The 17,614-nt window shown below is 39.6% G+C and overlaps 1 protein-coding gene across 6 annotated transcripts in view; it reads left to right on the top strand.

The window, feature by feature from the left end:
- The window catches only part of ARPP21 (cAMP regulated phosphoprotein 21), a 246,702-nt gene that overhangs the window by 73,600 nt on the left and 155,488 nt on the right, over positions 1-17,614 (top strand). Inside the window, exon 1 of one of the 6 annotated variants that reach the window (XM_063130031.1) lies at positions 7,561-7,643. The exons of the other annotated variants lie outside the window; for them this stretch is intronic. The gene's annotated coding sequence lies outside the window, so the exon portion shown is untranslated. Of the gene's footprint in view, positions 1-7,560; positions 7,644-17,614 lie in introns of those variants that run through there. 6 annotated transcript variants of the gene reach the window in all.

The following is a 17,614-nucleotide window of genomic DNA, read 5'->3' as shown; positions in this document are numbered from 1 at the left end:
CACTGCACCCTGGAGAGCTCCTTTAGATTTCTGTCTGGTTCTGACTGAAATCCGGAGCAGGTTCACTGCCCCACTGTCATCGGAGCCACCAACTTCCATTGGGTGCAGTCCCAGCTGTGGGCGATCAGTAGCGCAGCAGCGGTAAAAGAATTGGGAGTTTGCCCCAAATTTTGGCAGCGAAGCATTATGAAGCCTTAAAAGATACAAAAGCAGCTTGAAAGCAATTTAAATTATACCCTTTAAGCCTCAGTAGCAGTTTGCTACTAAAATTCTGTGGCAAAGTTCCAAGTTTTGGCTGTTGCCACACCACCAAGTTTCATCAGTTGCCACAGCAGTATGGTGGCGGGGGGCAGGGGGAGTGGCCCATGGGCCCACGAAAGTTGCCTGGCCCTGGACTACTGCAAATCCACAGTGTTGGATTGCCTTTATACAAAAACAAATGGGACTCTTAAATGAGTGCAAAATATTGCTTCCTGATTCTTATTTGGCACTCAAAGGTCAAAGCATGTAACTCAAATCTTATTTGATTTGCAATGGTTGTCTATTGATCCCTGGATTAAATTTGAAGTGCTGGTGATTGCTTTTAAAGCCATTGCAGGATTATTATTATTATTATTATTATTATTATTATTATTATTATTATTATTTGCATTTTTATACCACCCAATAGCCGAAGCTCCCTGGGCGGCCCAGATTACTACAGAAATTGCCTACTGATTAGTATAGATTGGAGGCCCTGTTCTCCGTCTTGTCATTATGCAAATTTGCATTGTTCTTCTTGGGGGTGGCACCAAAATAGTAGGATAAACCAGGCTCCTATCTGCCCATTTAGATAGTGTTATTTCTGCTAGCTTTTACTGTGTGGTGTGTTGCTTTAAAGGACTGCTTTTGTTTGCTGCTTTCAAATCTTTAAAATAATTGATGTTTTATCCGTTTTAGTACAGCTATCTTTACAGTGCAATCTTATACGTCTACTCAGAAATAAGTACCACTGAGTTTAATGGGGTTCAATCCCAAGTAAGTGTGTATATGATTGCAGCTGTAGCGTTTTACTATTTCATACTGTTTAATTTTTTTATTGAGTTCATGTCTGTCTGTCTCTTTTTCGTTTAGGAATCTGCTCTGTTTGTTTTAGGCAGAAAAGCAGGGTGAAATAAATATATCAATAACCCTTTTTAAGGAACTTAAAAAGTCAACATGCCTTTTATTGCTGCTTCACAATGTTGATGGGCATTGAACTTGTCTATAATCTGCTAGAGGTAATGGGCTTTCAGCCTTTAGTAAATGTAACTAATAATAATGGAGGTTGCAGCCAAAGTTGAACACTTTTAAGTTTCATTGATTTCAGTGACAGTTATGCACTAATTTAAACCATTCCAGTTGGAATTAATGTGTTGGATGCAGAATAAGACAGGGAGCAATCCTATGGACCATAGATTTACTTTCCACTGAAATCAACAAGATTTAAATTAGACATCACTAATTTTTCACACTTATTCCAATGGAAACTAATGCAACTAACTTAGACTGGATCCAACAGAAATGCCTAATTTTTTAGCCGGATCATGCCTCAGTTTTACGTCCTCAGTTCAAATCACTGAAGTGCAGACTGCGATCTGATATTGAGCAGGTCTTCACTTGAATGCCTGCTCAGTCTGCTGTCCAGGTGCTAACTGTTGATGGCCAACATCAAGGCTCTTCTCTCCTTTTCTTAATGGTCTTTTTCATGAGCCAGATCTACACCAATATGATAGTCAGAAAATGTTTTGAAAACTGTATATGGAGTGTGTCCTGGGCTTCAACAGTTGTCACCACTGTTATAAACTGTTTTAAAGCAGTAGTGTAGACTCTTCTATGGACTGGACAGCCCTTCAAACAAAGGACTGCCCTCTGTAAAGTAGGAATTAGGGTCACCCTAACAGCAGATGAGTTTGTAAGACTCTTTCTAGATGGTATCACCACTTCAGACTGGTCCTTCTCTCTCTCTCTCTCTCTCACACACACACACACACAAATTTCCTAGCCTTCTCCTTGGCATGCCAGTTTTTCTATGATTTATTTTAATGGAGGGGCATTCAGTTATGTTAGTATACTTCTGTTCAGGATTCTAGCCAATCTACTCAGTCATCCATACCCTAAACTCGCCTGTTTTTCAATTTTCTGCCCCAGTAGTGAGTTAGCATTCTGTGGCCCCTGAGCATGCTCAGTCTTCATTAGGCTGTTTTGTGGTACCCTTATGGTCCCCCCTAAAGTTTTATTGGTACTTCTGCAAACCTTGGGGTTCCCCCAAGCTTGTTGTCACCTCCCTCTTATGCGTGGATGGTGCCATTTTGGCCACATAAGCAATGGCACTTACAGCCTGAACATCAGATAGAGGAGATGCTAATGGTATCCTGCCTTGTCACAAGCATATTCAAGGCAGATGATATGGAATCAAAATAATACAAAATACAACATGAAGTATTGCCCAGCACCACACATAACAAAACAATGCATTGGTTAAAAGAACAAGCAGTTGAACTAGGCCCCAAAGCCTTGTTGAAGTCCAGATGTGTTATATAGGGTGGCCATATGAAAAGGAGGACAGGGCTCCTGTATCTTTAACAGTTGCATAGAAAAGGGAATTTCAGCAGGTGTCACTTATATATATGGAGAACCTGGGGGAAATCCCTCTTCATCACAACAGTTAAAGCTGCAGGAGCTAGACTAGAGTGACCAGATTTAAAAGAGGGCAGGGCACCTGCAGCTTTAACTGGTGTGATGAAGAGGACATTTCACCAGGTTCTCCATATATACAAATGACACCTGCTGAAATTCCCTTTTCAATACAACTGTTAAAGATACAGGAGCCCTGTCCTCCTTTTCATATGGTCACCCTATGTTATATAGACAGTGTCTCCCTCCCTTATGTTGACTAACCAACTTACTTTGCAAGAGAAGGAAATTGGCTTTGGCATAATTTACTTCATCATATTCAAGTTTGGTTGCAATAAACATTCTCTTTTTGCTACATGGTGTTTTAGCAACTGTGAGCTATACTCTTGTCCCAGAATTTTACATCAGGGTAATTTATGTTACTGTATCATTATTGTGAATTATACAGCTTCCTCTTAGTCTTCTGATATAAATTACAATATACAATATAAATTATTTTGGAATTCCAAAATTATAATTAGGGTGTTTCTGAGATTTCTCAAAAGTAGCTGTTTTGGAATGAATTCCATCAGGGTTTGTACACCTGAATTCATTTATATTGTCCCAGTACTCTTTACTTTGTTCCTTGGATATCTGCACTGTCTTATTTCCCACTTGTTATTCTTACTGAGTCCAAAAATGATGAATTTGGACCAGGGCAGGCACTACCATTAGGCCAACTAGGTAGCCGCCTAGGGCACAGACCTCAGAGGGGCACAGTACTTAAAGGTGTGTGAAGTCGAAGGTTTTAATGTTGTGTTGCCAATGGTGGAGTTATGCATTATACCGAGTACCTTTAGTTAAAAAATTATTTGTGTGCCAAAATATATTCTTTTGTATTTGCGAGAGATAAACAAAGATTGATCATTACTTATTCTTGCAATTTAAAATAAATTTAGCAGTTTCAAGTTTTTGCTTTTTATCTTTTCTACAAAATATCTGTTCTTAAAAATCAAAATTGGCAATTTTTTTGGGTGTGTGTATGCAAGTAGCTTGCCTTGTCTAGGGCACAAAATAGTCTGGCACCAGCCCTGATTTGGACTAATCATGTGAGCTTCTAGCTAAGAACCGAGCTATATATTTTGCTGGAAGGTCCATGACTGATCTGCTGTTTATTTCTTTCTTTATTGCGAAATGCAGCTGCAAGGAGAAGGTGCCTTGTTAATTTGATTAGGGTACAACATGGGTGGGGGTGTTTAAGCCTTTCACCCTGTTATGTCTTCTAGTGGCCCCAGCTGAGAATTACCCGTAGGGAAATGAAACAGATACTTAATAATAGCTTGGCTGATTTAGACCAGGAGTGTGTGTGTGTGTGTGTTTAAACATCCCCTCCCCTGCTATACTTCCCTGATCAAATTACTATGCCCACTTCAACCCATGCCTGCATTTAGTAAACCAAAAACTTTGGGAGATCAGTCATGAGTCAATCAGTGTAACCTGTGCAGTTTGGCCCAAAGCTGCTAGCAATGTGTCATAACATTTTACAGTGTTATGCAAAGGCTGCTTCGAAGCACAGATCAAATCCTTCTGGAAAATAAAGCACTGGGCTCTATCTTTAATTTCAAATTACTGTGGCCTATACCAAGCAGGATATTGCACTATGAAAGCAGTATATAAAAGGCAGAAGCCACACCAAGCAGGATATAGTGGTATGAAAGCAGTATATGGTATGTCTCAATGGGCCCCAACAGTTGTCAGTGCACTTCAATACTGCTATAAAGCAGTAGTGTGGCTCCTGCCTTTTATATACCGCTTTCATACTGGTTATATAATGCAATATCCTGCTTGGTGTAGATCAGGCTTGTGCATACTTGAAAATGGCCCATAGAAGTAGCAAATGTCCTGGCTCAAACATCATGCAGGCTTGTGTCTGCATGGAACCAGGCCCTCTGTCTTTAACACTGGTATTTTCTAAGATCTCTTGAAGGTACAGTCTCTGTGCTCAGCATTTAATATGTGAAGTACCAGTGCTCAAGTATGCCTGTAAGTCATGGCTTTACCTTTAAAAAGTGGTGCTCATAGTAGCAACCATTGGTGAGAGGAAGGCACTTTTTGCCCATGCTTGGGGGGGGGGGTGGACCCTCTCCACTTTACTATTATTTTTTCATGCTCCAAGTCTTACTTTTAAGCCACTGAAAACAGGTTCTGGACCTTTACTCTAAAATAAACCAAGTTCTCCTTCTTCTGTGTTAAAACCAAGTGGGCTGCAGTCCTCCATCTCATAACATTCATTTTCTCCAGCATTGTAATAGGGAAGAATTTGACATAAGCAAGTCTTGTTTATGGCTGCTTCTTTGTTGCCAAATGCTAATAGGACCCAGCCCCAACAGGCGGTACATTAGTGCAAGCAGCTTTTGGTGTAGTTGGCTGAATGCCTCCAATCACTTGAGGTATATACCAGCAGTCTCCTACTGCAAAACCTATTGGGTTTTTTTTCCTTACAGCAGTCTGTTTGAAAAGCAGGTGTTGACTTCCAAGCATCCCACAGGGAGATTCCAAGGATTTTTTTTAAAGGCTTCATAAAGTATATAATTGTCTTCCTCCACTCTATTTATGTAGTTCCTTCTTGGCTTGCCAGTTTTGGTGCTCCTACATTTTTCTCAGCTTTGAAAAAACCCCTATGATCCTCCCAACATGTTCACACAAACATTTCCCCAATTTGTTTTAGCAAACTGTGATCTATCCATGACATAAATTTTCTTCATATTCATCTGGGCAAAAGTGGATGAAAATGTTTTCATACCTTACTGTATGTAATATGCCTATTTCCTGTTTATCATTCATGTGATAGGATTAATAACTGCAGTCAGAGGTATTCAATGTTTCTGTCTCCTTTCAGATTATTCCAGTGGGGTGAGATTGTGTGACAAGGCATTCACTAAAATATGCGTTTTCCCAGCAGCTGGCTTGCTGGGTCTGCTGTAAATGATCTATAGCAATTAGATCTGGGGCTGCAACAACTATAATTTTGTTACATATTAATATCCACCTAGCAAAAAGAGGTGAATGCCCTTTTCTTGGCTGGGCACAGAATAAGCACCCTGGATTTATTCAGCTGGGCAAATGAGTGGTGTATTAGAAAGATGTGCATCAATTACCACTCCCCCCATATCGTTTTGTCCTGTCAATTTTGTGCACTGCAACAGTCTTAAAGAAACATGAGTGAAAGAAAGTACTGTGGTGGAGGAGGAAGGAAGAACTGATTAGATTGCAAGACCAAAACTTGGGAAATAAGAGTGGAATTTGCACTATTTGTTGCCTGGTTGGTATCTAACATGGTCCCAGAATATTCCAAAATGAGGCACATCTATGCTATTCTAGTAGGAAGGACTCATCCCTTTAAATAAAGATTCTCTTTGAGTGTGTGTGTGTGTGTGTGTGTGAGAGAGAGAGAGAGAGAGAGAGAGAGAATGAATGAGAATACATGGATCTTGTATCTCTTGGACAGCCAGCAATACTATGGAACTCATCTAAACTGTTATGCATCTAGAAGGTGGCCAAAATAAAGGACACTCCTTTAAAATTGAGGACTTGTGTGCATGCGCGTGTATGTGTGCGTGTATATATATGGAGGGACTTGGTGCAGATTTGCTCAGGTGAAGAAAAATGCTGTGAAATTTTATTTGGACCAAAACAGTGATAAAGAAGGCAATAAATTAAAGCAGCAGCAGTAGCAACAACAACTCTGCACTTGACTTGTTTTGGTTTGTGAAGGGCTTATGTGTTTGATGGGGAGGGGTGGGCGGAACGCAGAAGAAATTGCCAGAGATTAATGAACCTTCTCCTTATTAGTGTTGTTCATGTGCTTTGTGTCTCACAGCTTCAGGCTGAGGATGGGCGGGCGCGTGTGCGGGAGGGGGTGCATGGCGAATGGATGACACAACGTGCAGGCACCAAAAAAAAAAAAAAGGAAAAAAAAAAAGAAGCCCACATACACACACACACATTTATGAGGCAAGCGGCGGGCGGGCAGGCAGGCAGGCAGGCAGAGCTAGCTGTGCCGTGCCGTGCCGTATCGTATCGTATGTGCCTCCGCTTGTGGAGTTAGGGAGCACGAGGGGAGGCCGGCCCCGCGGCCGGTGATCGCGTCGGCGGCAGAAGTCAGCAGCTTAACCGCTGCTGTTGCCGCCGCCCGAGGACTGAGCAAAATGAGCGGGAGCGCAAGAGGCGCTGGGAGCAGAGAGCGCGGAGCCGGCGAGGAGGGAGAGCGACTCGCACGTTGTCTCTGGTCCGCTGTGTGGGCGGGGAGAGGCGAGGCTGAGGGAGAAGGAGAAGAAGAAGAGGCAGCAGCGAGGCTCGCACGCAGGCAGTAGTAAACTGAGGGGACTGGGCGGCAGGAGGGAAAACAGACACCCAGCCAGCCACGCACTGCCGAAGGGTTGGGCCAGAGAGAAAGGCAGCGGGTAGGAGACAGACAGAAATAGAGGCAGCGGAGACCAGAGAGGGACACGCCTGGAGTCAGTCAGGCAGAAGCAGAGCAGGGACTGTGAGCCGAGGCAGGCGGAGAGGCAGGCGCGGAGGGGGACCGAGGGAGCGCGCAAGGACGGGGTGGCGCGGCGCGGCGCGGCGGGGTGGGGTGGAGGCAACCGGCGGGAGAGGCGAGAAGCGCTGCCTGGAGAGAAGTTCTGAGGGAGGCGCGGGGAGAGGATTTTTAAAAAGAAACGAGCCATGCAGCGGAAGACGTGAGGGGGTGGCAGAGGTAGAGAGGGACTCTCGCGACCAGGCGGCCAGCAGCGGGAAAGAGAGTGAGGTGCCCCGGTAGCACCGCCCGAGCCCAGGAGGGGAAGAGGAGGCGGAGGCGGAGGAGGAGGAGGAGGAGGAGGAGGAGACGACGACGACGACGACGACCATGCCTTCCAGGAAAACAGGCGTTGTATTGTAAGCCCTCATCCGCAGCCCAAACTACATCCAGAAGCTGGGGGCCCCCATCACCAGTGTATTCATTCAAGGTAAAACCGAAACACCCCGCACCCCATTTGTACGTCTGTGATGCGCGTTCTGCTTCTGTGTGCCATTCGTATCAGCCGGCGTTTGTTCGTGTCCTGTCTTTGAAGCCATTTGTTGTGTCTGTACGCGTCTAGGTTTGATCAGCTTAGGGTGGGTCTGAGCACATGTGGGGAGGGGAGGGTTGTGGACTGAGTCAGAGGCTTATTTGTAAACATAGATTATTTTAGCTTGCATCTCTAGGTGTGTTTGACATCGTAGTCAGTGGTTGTTGAATTGAGGCTAGCTTGGTAATGGTTCAGAGTTCTTCTCTCAAAGACGCATTTGCCACTAAGAAGGCGTTTGACTCCTGTATGTGTGCGTGTTTGAAAGGTGGGTAGAAAAATAAATACAGAGGATTAGAAACTTTTCCTACTGAGCCACAATTCTCTGCCACGTAGAAGATGCTTTATGTATCTCATCCCATAGAACAGGAGGCAAATAAGTTGGAAGTAACATTCAAACTGGCTGGCAGCCTTGCAGGTGTTGTGGAAATAATGTATGTGTCGGTAGGATTGTTTGATAGGTAAGTGTTTTAAAATCTGCTGAAAGCAGTGCTTTGCTGTTACGATTCAGAGTGTATTAGCAACATGGCAGTATTTTATTAAAATGTAAGTCAGTTAATAATATATATGATTTTTTTATCCTCAGCCACCAGAAATTAGATTCCATATGATAAGAAAAATTCAAATAGATGCTTTAATTTAACAATTAAATTAGAGAGGGGTGGTAACTTTAACATCTTTTGCTATTATGATTATTATTTGAATATTCATTTAACTTCATAGGTTTCTAGATGTTATGTAAAACAATCGGGAAATTTAGCACAAAACTTTCTTAAAATTGACAGAAGCCCAGTAAAAGACCTATATCGTTCATCAGGAATTCCTTGTGTTAGGCAGCTGTGTTTTGATTTGGTAAGAAGAAGTACATTGGGGTTAGCATCCTTATGATGTCATGGAAGAAATTGCCTGGCAGCTATGAAGCTTACTGTATCTCATTTAAGTATCGGAAATCAGTAGTCAGCTGTCTGCAGTGTTCATTGCTTGCAGTTACTTCATGGCTATCGTATTATACGTTTTATTTGAGAATCTGTATGCTTCAGATGCTTTGTTTCTAGGGATAAACAAAGCATGGGTTCATTCTGTCATCGCCTTTTGTATAACTAAGTTCATGTTGGGAACTTTTTGGAAAAGTACCATTTCATCCAGCTATTACAGCATTTCCCTGAATTGTGTCCTTTTAGTTTTTCTGCTGCTATGTTTAAACCCATCAATGTTACTACTGTCCATTTTGCATAAGGCAACAAGAGACGTATATTGCTGTTGTGACTATTTGGAGTAGCTTGTCTATTGCACAGTACATTAAAATTCTTTAAAATTATAAGTCTTTAAGTATAAGAATGACAAGTTCAGCGTTCTGTGTTTTTGTCTGTTTGATTTTTTAACACCATCACTTATGAATTTAACTGCACACTGGTCTTTTTAAGACTGTTCATCACGGATTGAGGCAAGCTGGTATGCGCAATTAGGCTTGCAAATAACTAATCTTCCATTGACTTTGCTCTCAGTTTCCAACTGAGGCTGGTTACCTTGAGAACTGTAGCATTGGCACTATTAAAGCATGCTCCACTTGGGAGTTCGGGTGTGTTCTCTTTGTAATGCTACTTAATGAAGAAGCATCTCACTCTGCCATAAAGAAGCATAATGGAAGAGGAGAGCGATGATTGGCTATGGCTACTGAAAAAAAGGGGAAAAATGCAAAGGTAAAAGCTGTCTATGGAATGTGGTGAATCATTATTCAGATTCCATGTATGATATTATGCTAGACAGTAACAAGATAGTAAATCTTTGCAGGGGTTGGGGAGAGTGGGGAAGAGGAACTAAAGATCTTTCTTGAGATAAAATGTAAAGTGTAGATGAAAGGTTCGGTCTCATAGGGATGTTGATCATTTCGGGTTTTTGATGTAATCCAAACCCATATCAAGCTATTGAAAATGTTTATTTTTCAAAGTGTTGCTAACTAATAAAATTCTGAAATAGCTTTGTGAAATTTATGAAATTTAGGAAAATTCTGTGTATAAATTGTGTGATGTATGCTATTTTAACTATAAAGGTCTTGCATGAAATCTTGTTTTTAATTAAAAAGTATAAAAGTTGTGTTTTTATATTATGCCTGCATAGAACTTAGAAGTTTATTCACTTTTTGCTACTTGTCATCATTACTTGTGGTATTCGCAGAAAGTAAGCAGCTGAAAACTGCTGGTAATATTTATGGGTAAAGTAAAATGCCTATAAATTAAATATAGCAAAATCTTTGGAAGGTCTAAATATTTATGAAAGAAAACATTTTTCTATAGAGGAACATTCCATAAATCTGAAGTATACATCTGAAGTATTTGTAGAAGTTTGTCTATCTACATTATATAAACAGGATAGTCCATGATTAAATGTTTTATGTAAAAACAATTTTATCCTGCTTCACTGTCTCAAGTATAATAAATATTCTACATATTACTTAACATCTCAGTACTGAATACCAATGCTGATGTGCATGTTGATTTGTGTATGTACTTGCCTTGTTGACTAAATCTGGCCTATGGGGCATAAAGGATTCTCCCCCTATGCAAAGTTTGGTATTCACTTGAAAGCAAGTCTCATTTACTTCACTGGGTCTTACTCCCAAGTATATCTGCATAGAAAATGCATGTGTGTGCGCCCAAGTGTGTGAGATTGGGCACATTATGGGCTACTTCTGAACATTGGGTACATGCAGTTATGATCAGGTGAGATTATTTTAAAAGATGATCAAAAAATTGCATTTGGAACAGACACTGGGATTTGACTGGGTAATTCTGGAGCACCTAAGTGGGTCAAATTATTACTTGCTCTAGATTACTAAAGAAGTACATTATTTACAAATAATCCATTAACACGTTTTCAAAGACATTGCCAGTCTTTGCCCAGGCATAAAACTGTATCCATTTTCAGAGCATTGGCCATTTTACATGTAGAGAATTAGCTTTATTAACCATAGTTGTCAAGGTAAAAAGAAGTAATCCCTATACTAGCCTTCTCCATCTCCTCCAGAATAGGCAAATATGCTCTGAAGTTATTAAGGTAAGAGGCATGTCCCAATGTTAAATGAGGATAATAACAGTAGCATAGTTAATATAGAAAGAGAAAGGAATAAGAGCTGTCAAGAATGAGATCTGGACAATCTAGGTTTGGAAATTTGTTATGGGCATCAAAGTCTAAGTGCCAGAACATTCCATAAAGACTGAGAGTTATAAGATGTGACAGAGTATTACTGCTTGCCTAACTTTGCATCGGGTTATTTGCCATATATGTTGTGCATACATGAAAGCACTAAGGTTGCCCAACTACAAAAGAATGGGTGGACAATGCTAATGTAACAGACAAATGAAATTTTGGCAGTTTTCCTTATTGAATCGAGAACTTAAATTCTTGTGACTTAGTTCTATGACTCAAATGACATAGCTTTCCCTTGAGTACCAGAAAGTCTAGATAGACAAGTAGTCACAATAAGATTTGATTTTTTAAAATAATACAAGGAAGGTATGACAGGGTAGAGAAACAAGATACAGTTCAACTACATAATCTAACATTTTAATTTGTTTTAGGATAGAAGTATGGATTTAAGGGGAACACTGTTTGGAATTACTTTTCAGGGAATGAGCACAATTTAATATTTTTTACCTGTCATTATGCTTAGTAAATTTGCCAAAAAATGGGTTGTCTGGAGAAAAACTTGTTTCTGCGCCATATAAGAACAGAAGAATTGTCATGCTTGATCAAATCAAGATTCTTCTAGTGCAGCATTTGCTTTCTAGTAGTCAACAGGCTTTCTAGTAGTCACCAGGCAGTACTTTGTTAACTCCAGTAGGGTATGAAAGTGATGACCATGTCCTATTATTTTCTTCTAATGCAACATTAGGTATGCAAAGATGCACTATCTGTGAACAAGGAGGTAAACTATCATGGCTTATATAAATGCCATTAATGTAAACATTCATAAGATCTCATGGGCATATAACTATTCTACTCTATGGGCACTTTTCAGACAGTAGGATATATAGCCAATCTTGGCTCCTTGCTAAACATATATGTTAAACTCGATAAAGATGTAATGTGAATGCATGCTGAGATTGGCTGCATTTCCTTACCATGCATGCATGCAATGGCAAATGGTAAGCACTGACAGATCTGTTCCACTGTGTATAATTATTTGGAATTTGCTATCCATGTTTGCACTGGGCCCAGTAATAATGGCTGGAACATTTGTAGTGCAAGAGATATTGAAGTGAGAATAAGGGTTGTGTTATGTAGCAAGCCTTCTTTCTAAAAGGGTAAACCAAATTGTTTTGCAGAGGGAATGTTTCTAGCCAAATTTGGTTGTTTTTAAAGATAATGTTTTCTTTTTAAAATAATATTTTGAATTATTATAAAGCACTGAATTACTAGAAATAATAACTTATAGGGGACTGCACTAATTTGAAGCAATTCTGGGGGGAAATCAAATCACCAATTGATAAGTACAGTGGTTAGAGTACTACGAACATGCAAAAGAATCTGTTCCTATTCATGTTATGGTGGCATCATTTCAAATGAAATGATCATTTGCAGAGTGAATGTATAGTAAATGAAACCACTGTGTTGTAGAAATATTTAGATATTTTCACATTAGGTAATTTTTAATTCCACTAATACTCTCAGCTACTAAGGTATTTTTAACATTGATGAATTAAACATTGCTATGATGTAAGTACAAGTTTGCCCATATTTTATGGATGGGATATCTGAGTCACAGACAGTAAAGGACATGTCTAAGTATTATGATGGTTTTGTGTATGGATGATTGAAAATGTATTTTGAGCGCATTAAGGTACAATCAATAGGATGGAAGCACTTATCTCTGTTTAGGCCCCTTCGAATAGGACTTTACTTGTTTTAGATCACACCCAGCTCTTAAAACAAAAACAAAAAAACAAGAACTATTTTTCTCATCTTAAAAAAATGAAATGAAACTAAAATGTTTGTGAATCAATTTGAGATATGCTATTTTAGATAGCTGGACATTTCCTTTGGCATAATCCTATTGCGTTTAAGAGTAAGTAGTCTGAACATTGTTTAATTTGTAGTGTAACAAATAATTACTCTATATAGATTGGTTAGGATAGGAATTGTATTTTTTTTTAAATGCATGTGGTGGTTGTAAACCTTACTAGTGCAGGTAGATATGTAATATATGTGCACAAAATGGTCTTGTCTTTTTGGAATTTTGATAGCGAGCTCTTTTAAATATAAAATCTCTATGAAATCTAATAAAGATATAGCATCTTCAGGAATATTCTTTGTTTAGGTTTGTTTAGTTTTTTTGACCCTGCATTTTATTGTAAATCAGTAAACTAAAATGATTAGGAAAGCTTGTATTTAGGCATTTTGGTTCATACCAATATAACTTTAATATCTTTTTCTCATAACAATTTCAGATTTTTCTTAGAAATGGACTAAGCAGAAGTCAGCTCTACCAACGCTATGGGTTGGATCCAGACTAAGTTGAAATTTATTCCCATTGAAATCAATGGAACTTAAGTCATTGCCTGGATCCAGCACAATGTTTACAATATACAGTCATTAAAGTACAATATAACTGCATTACACTAGAAGAATCACATTGAATTAGGATGTTCACTTTTTGAGCATGATAAAAGAAATGGTTATGTTGTCGGTGAACGATGCACAGGTATTCGCAGAAGTAGCTCTCTGCACTTCATCTGTTTTCTCAGCATGAGTTGCAGTTTTATAGCTGCCCAAAAGAAAAGTTTTACCTTGTTGCTTTCAATGGAGCCTGCTGTCCATAAATTGACTGCAGGTGCATTATAACAATTTCATAAATATTACATCTGCAGCAGCATGGGCATTATCCTTAGGCAACTCTGTATTTTCTAAAGCTAAGGCTTTTGGGGTGTGAGAGCCTAATGGGGAAACTTAAATGGTCTTTTGGGAAAGCTTCCAAAACACAAAAAGACCACTTAATATTGTATTAGTGAGTTACATAGCTTTTTGTCTCTGCCCTGCTTTTCCTCACCTTAATGAAATGATTACAACAAAAAAGTGTTCATATACAGTTGCTTTTGTCTTCTAGTTTACAAGATATTTAATGGGTAAAGAGTAGTGACTTTCATGTCAATGTTGAGTTTAGTGACATCTGTTATATGTGCCAAACGTTAATTCCTGAGACAGGCGGTTACTTCTAGTATAAACTGAGATTGCAGTCTTCAAGGCATGTAAAGGAATCTATAAAATGCCATTACACTTCAGACATAAAAAAAATGACCTTATACCAATTCAGCCTATTGGTTTAAAAAATGAGGGGTTGCCATGCATGTGTGGGAGTGAGCATGCTGATTGCAGCATTCCTAGATCTTCTGCTTTGACCCCACAACTGGCTCCTTCATAGGTTGTGGAGTGTGACATGTGACCATGGACTGCTGGGTTGTTTAAGGGCTGAACAACCCAACAGTTAACTCGTGATTTGTTGTTAGGTTAACCATGGGTTCTGTTGTGCCTAAGCAACTCAGTGTTCGGGTTTGGACGTCATGCTCCACAACCCTTGAAGGAGCTGATAGTGGGTTGTGGGTAAAAGCAGAAGAGCACTCATCCCCGCACATGCACAACAATGCATTTTTTTAAACCAATGGGTTGTCATTACATGTGATTGATGGCAGATGTCTGTGGTTTCAGACAAGAGTATTTCCCTATCTAGAGATGCCAGGGATCTTTTATATGCAAAGGATATGCTCTACTACTGAGATATAGCCCTTTCCCCTCTCTTAAGAAAGACCAACCATCTAGGTTTGAGTGCCTGATTTGTTCCTCTCTTCTTGGCTTTGCCTTCCTCAATTTCCACTAAATCTCACTTTAAATTCTTCTTCTCATGACTTTCCAGTTTCTAGGTGACATTATCACTGGACTGGGATAATGAAGAGATTGCAGTTCACTTGCGGAAACTGGTTCCCCTCCATCTAGCAACCTAACTGGCATCTCTACTCAGTAGTTATAATAGTACAGCCTAAGTTCCTTTCATACCAGATCAGCTCTGTGAGGCCTTCTGTGGGTACCAGTCTTCTACAGTGCATGTGACTTTATGGACGGAGCATTTATCACCTATCTAATATTTCTTTGATCTTCTGAATTCAAGCTCATTGTATCTACAATCTTTTTCACATGAAGATGTATCGTTGTCTTTTTTTAAAAAAAGTTACTCTATTTTTCTGAATAATACTTGTAATACTATCACCATTTGGAATGAATAATGTTTTGGGGTTGGCACATGAGACTTTTAGTTTAAAGGCTATCTTTAATCCATTTTCTATCAATCCCAACATTAAAGTATTTCACGATCAAGTTATTAAATTAGTTCAAAAAGATGAGGAAAAAGAACAAGGTGATTATGCTTGTTTCACGTAATGGTTCATTCTGCACTCATGTTGAATGATTCACAGGACTGAGCTATCTGCTACTTTAGATGGTGTCGACAATGGTGTCATTCCATTCATGGAACACTTTTTTGATCCATTGGAGGCTTCTGTGAATAGAAGGGGCAGGGAAGTAATATCTGCCTATTTCCCTTCCTTCTGTCATTTTTGGTTTTCTGTAAAATAATAATAATACTTATTCAAACTCATTGCGGTAGAACATTTGAAAGACCAGGGGTATATAACTATTTTTATGTGGCAGCTACAGAACATAGACCAAAGCCCGACACATGAAAGAGCTTCTTATTTTTTTCCTATGAAGGGACATGATCCACGAATATAGTGAAAGCCCCCCAGTTCACAGAATCCCTTGCTTCAATGGCTTTTTGTGGTCTTGAGCTCATGTTCTACTTTATCTTCCAAAACGATCCTTTACTGATTTATGAGGCCCCTTTTAAATATATTGTCATCAGTGCAGCATTAAAAAATCTTTTACAGGGCGTGCTTTGTTTACTATAAAATATTTGCCAGTGTATTAGAAATGTTTATGATGCCACAAACAATTTAAGGGACATTTAAACACACAGTTTTATTGTAAAGTATGAACACAAATGTTAATGTAAATCCTATCGGTATCAATTTTGGAATGCATTTTGTAGCCTACATACCTTAAAAGAAAGATTTAAGACTTCTGGATTCTATCAAAACTTTACTTGTAAAGTGTTATATTCTTGTTTCCTGTTGGGGGGAAGAAGAAAAAGAAAGAAAACTGAGGGGGAAGGCAACTGCCAATGCAAATTAGACAGCTTTGAAAAAGCAACATTTTAACATGAAGCGTGTGCATAAAATATCTTGGAGCCCTTCATATTAAAATGAATGTGAAATTCTGGGATATAAATGTTTCAAATATATAAAAGGTTGTGTGGAGAGAAGAAATATTTATTTCAGACTATTGATTACTGTTAATAGTGATAATGCCCAGAGAGCTTTGGCTATAAATCGGTATAATAAATGAAATCAATACTCCACTGTAGAACTTTTAATACTGATATTAGTTCACTCTTCTCTATTCATCCCTTGATGACAGCAGCATCAAGCAGTGACTTGCATGTGACTAAGCCATCACAGATTATCAAACATCATGGATAAACATTTAAATGCATATGCCTCTGTTCAACCAGCCTGCAAGGTGATTTGCAGCGATAAAACAATAGAATACAATGAATCATACCACTAAAATAATGAAATATTAAAAAAAAACCTGCTAGTAGCAACACATATAAAATAAAGGAAGCTCAAGGATCATTCATGTGTTTTCATGAATTGCCTAAAAATAAAACCACATAAAGCCAAAATAATTTCCTTGGGGAGGGAGTTCTGTAAGGATGCCAGTGCCACCACTGAAATTAGCCTATATCAAGAACAACTTCATTTCTGACAGTAGAGGAACCTGCAACAATTAATATCTAATCTTAATTTCCAGGGAAGGTAGAAGAAGGAATTGCCTAACATCTTAGCCCTAGAGTTCATGGGCATGACTAGACAAGGGGGGTTGTGGGGGATGATCTCATGATTTTATGATCATGAGATCATCCCCTTCATCTACACATGGTGCGCAACGTCACGGCTGCCATTTTGGAGGGTTTTTTTAAAGGAAAAGTTGTGCACAAGCGCTTGAACGGAACCGTGAGCTGTTATTAAAAAAAATAACCTCACACTCCCCCCCCTTCGTTGTTACTTGCGAGGAGCCAGGAAAAAACTGCGATGGTGGGCTACATTTCCCGTGGTCGCAGGATCATCCCAAGACCACAGGAAAAAGCAGGATGGAAGGGTAGGGTGATATCTCTGGGAAAGGGATGAATCATCCCTCCCTGCTCCCGGGATGCCCTGTGTGTCATGTGGACGCACAGGAACGATCCCGGGGCAATCCCCGGGATATTGCCCCATCTAGCCATGCCCCATATGAAAAAAGCAAAATCTTGAACTTAGGTAGGAAACACCTCAAATGCAATGCTTTTCAATTGATGTAGTTCACATGTTGAGCTTTGAGTCATCAAGCTGAGCAACGAAATGATGTGAACTCAAGTGAGTTCACGCAGGTGAGCTAGAAGAGCACTGTTTAGGAAGAACAGAGATGTTGGAACATGTGATTATTTCTGAGGAGCACTTACATTTCTGGCGAATTACATAACAACAACAACAACAACAATAATAATTTCTTACCTGCCTCTCCCTCTGGGGTGGGGTACATCTTGGCCATGTTTGCTCATAAAGCTAACCTAGGACTCCTGGTTTAATAAACCATGCTGAGGATTGGCTGCATAATGTCGCTTGTTCACTCGGATTCTCAGAGAGTGAATAAACAAACCAGGATAGATTCATATTGGAAACAAGATTATGATTTAAGTGCACCCAAACAATCAGGGATTTGTAAAC

The sequence above is a fragment of the Elgaria multicarinata genome, chromosome 1, assembly GCF_023053635.1.
Source record: "Elgaria multicarinata webbii isolate HBS135686 ecotype San Diego chromosome 1, rElgMul1.1.pri, whole genome shotgun sequence".
Classification (NCBI taxonomy): Eukaryota; Metazoa; Chordata; class Lepidosauria; order Squamata; family Anguidae; genus Elgaria; species Elgaria multicarinata.
The sequence above is the reverse complement of the archived record's forward strand: the minus strand, read 5'-3'. Positions and strand labels throughout refer to the sequence as shown.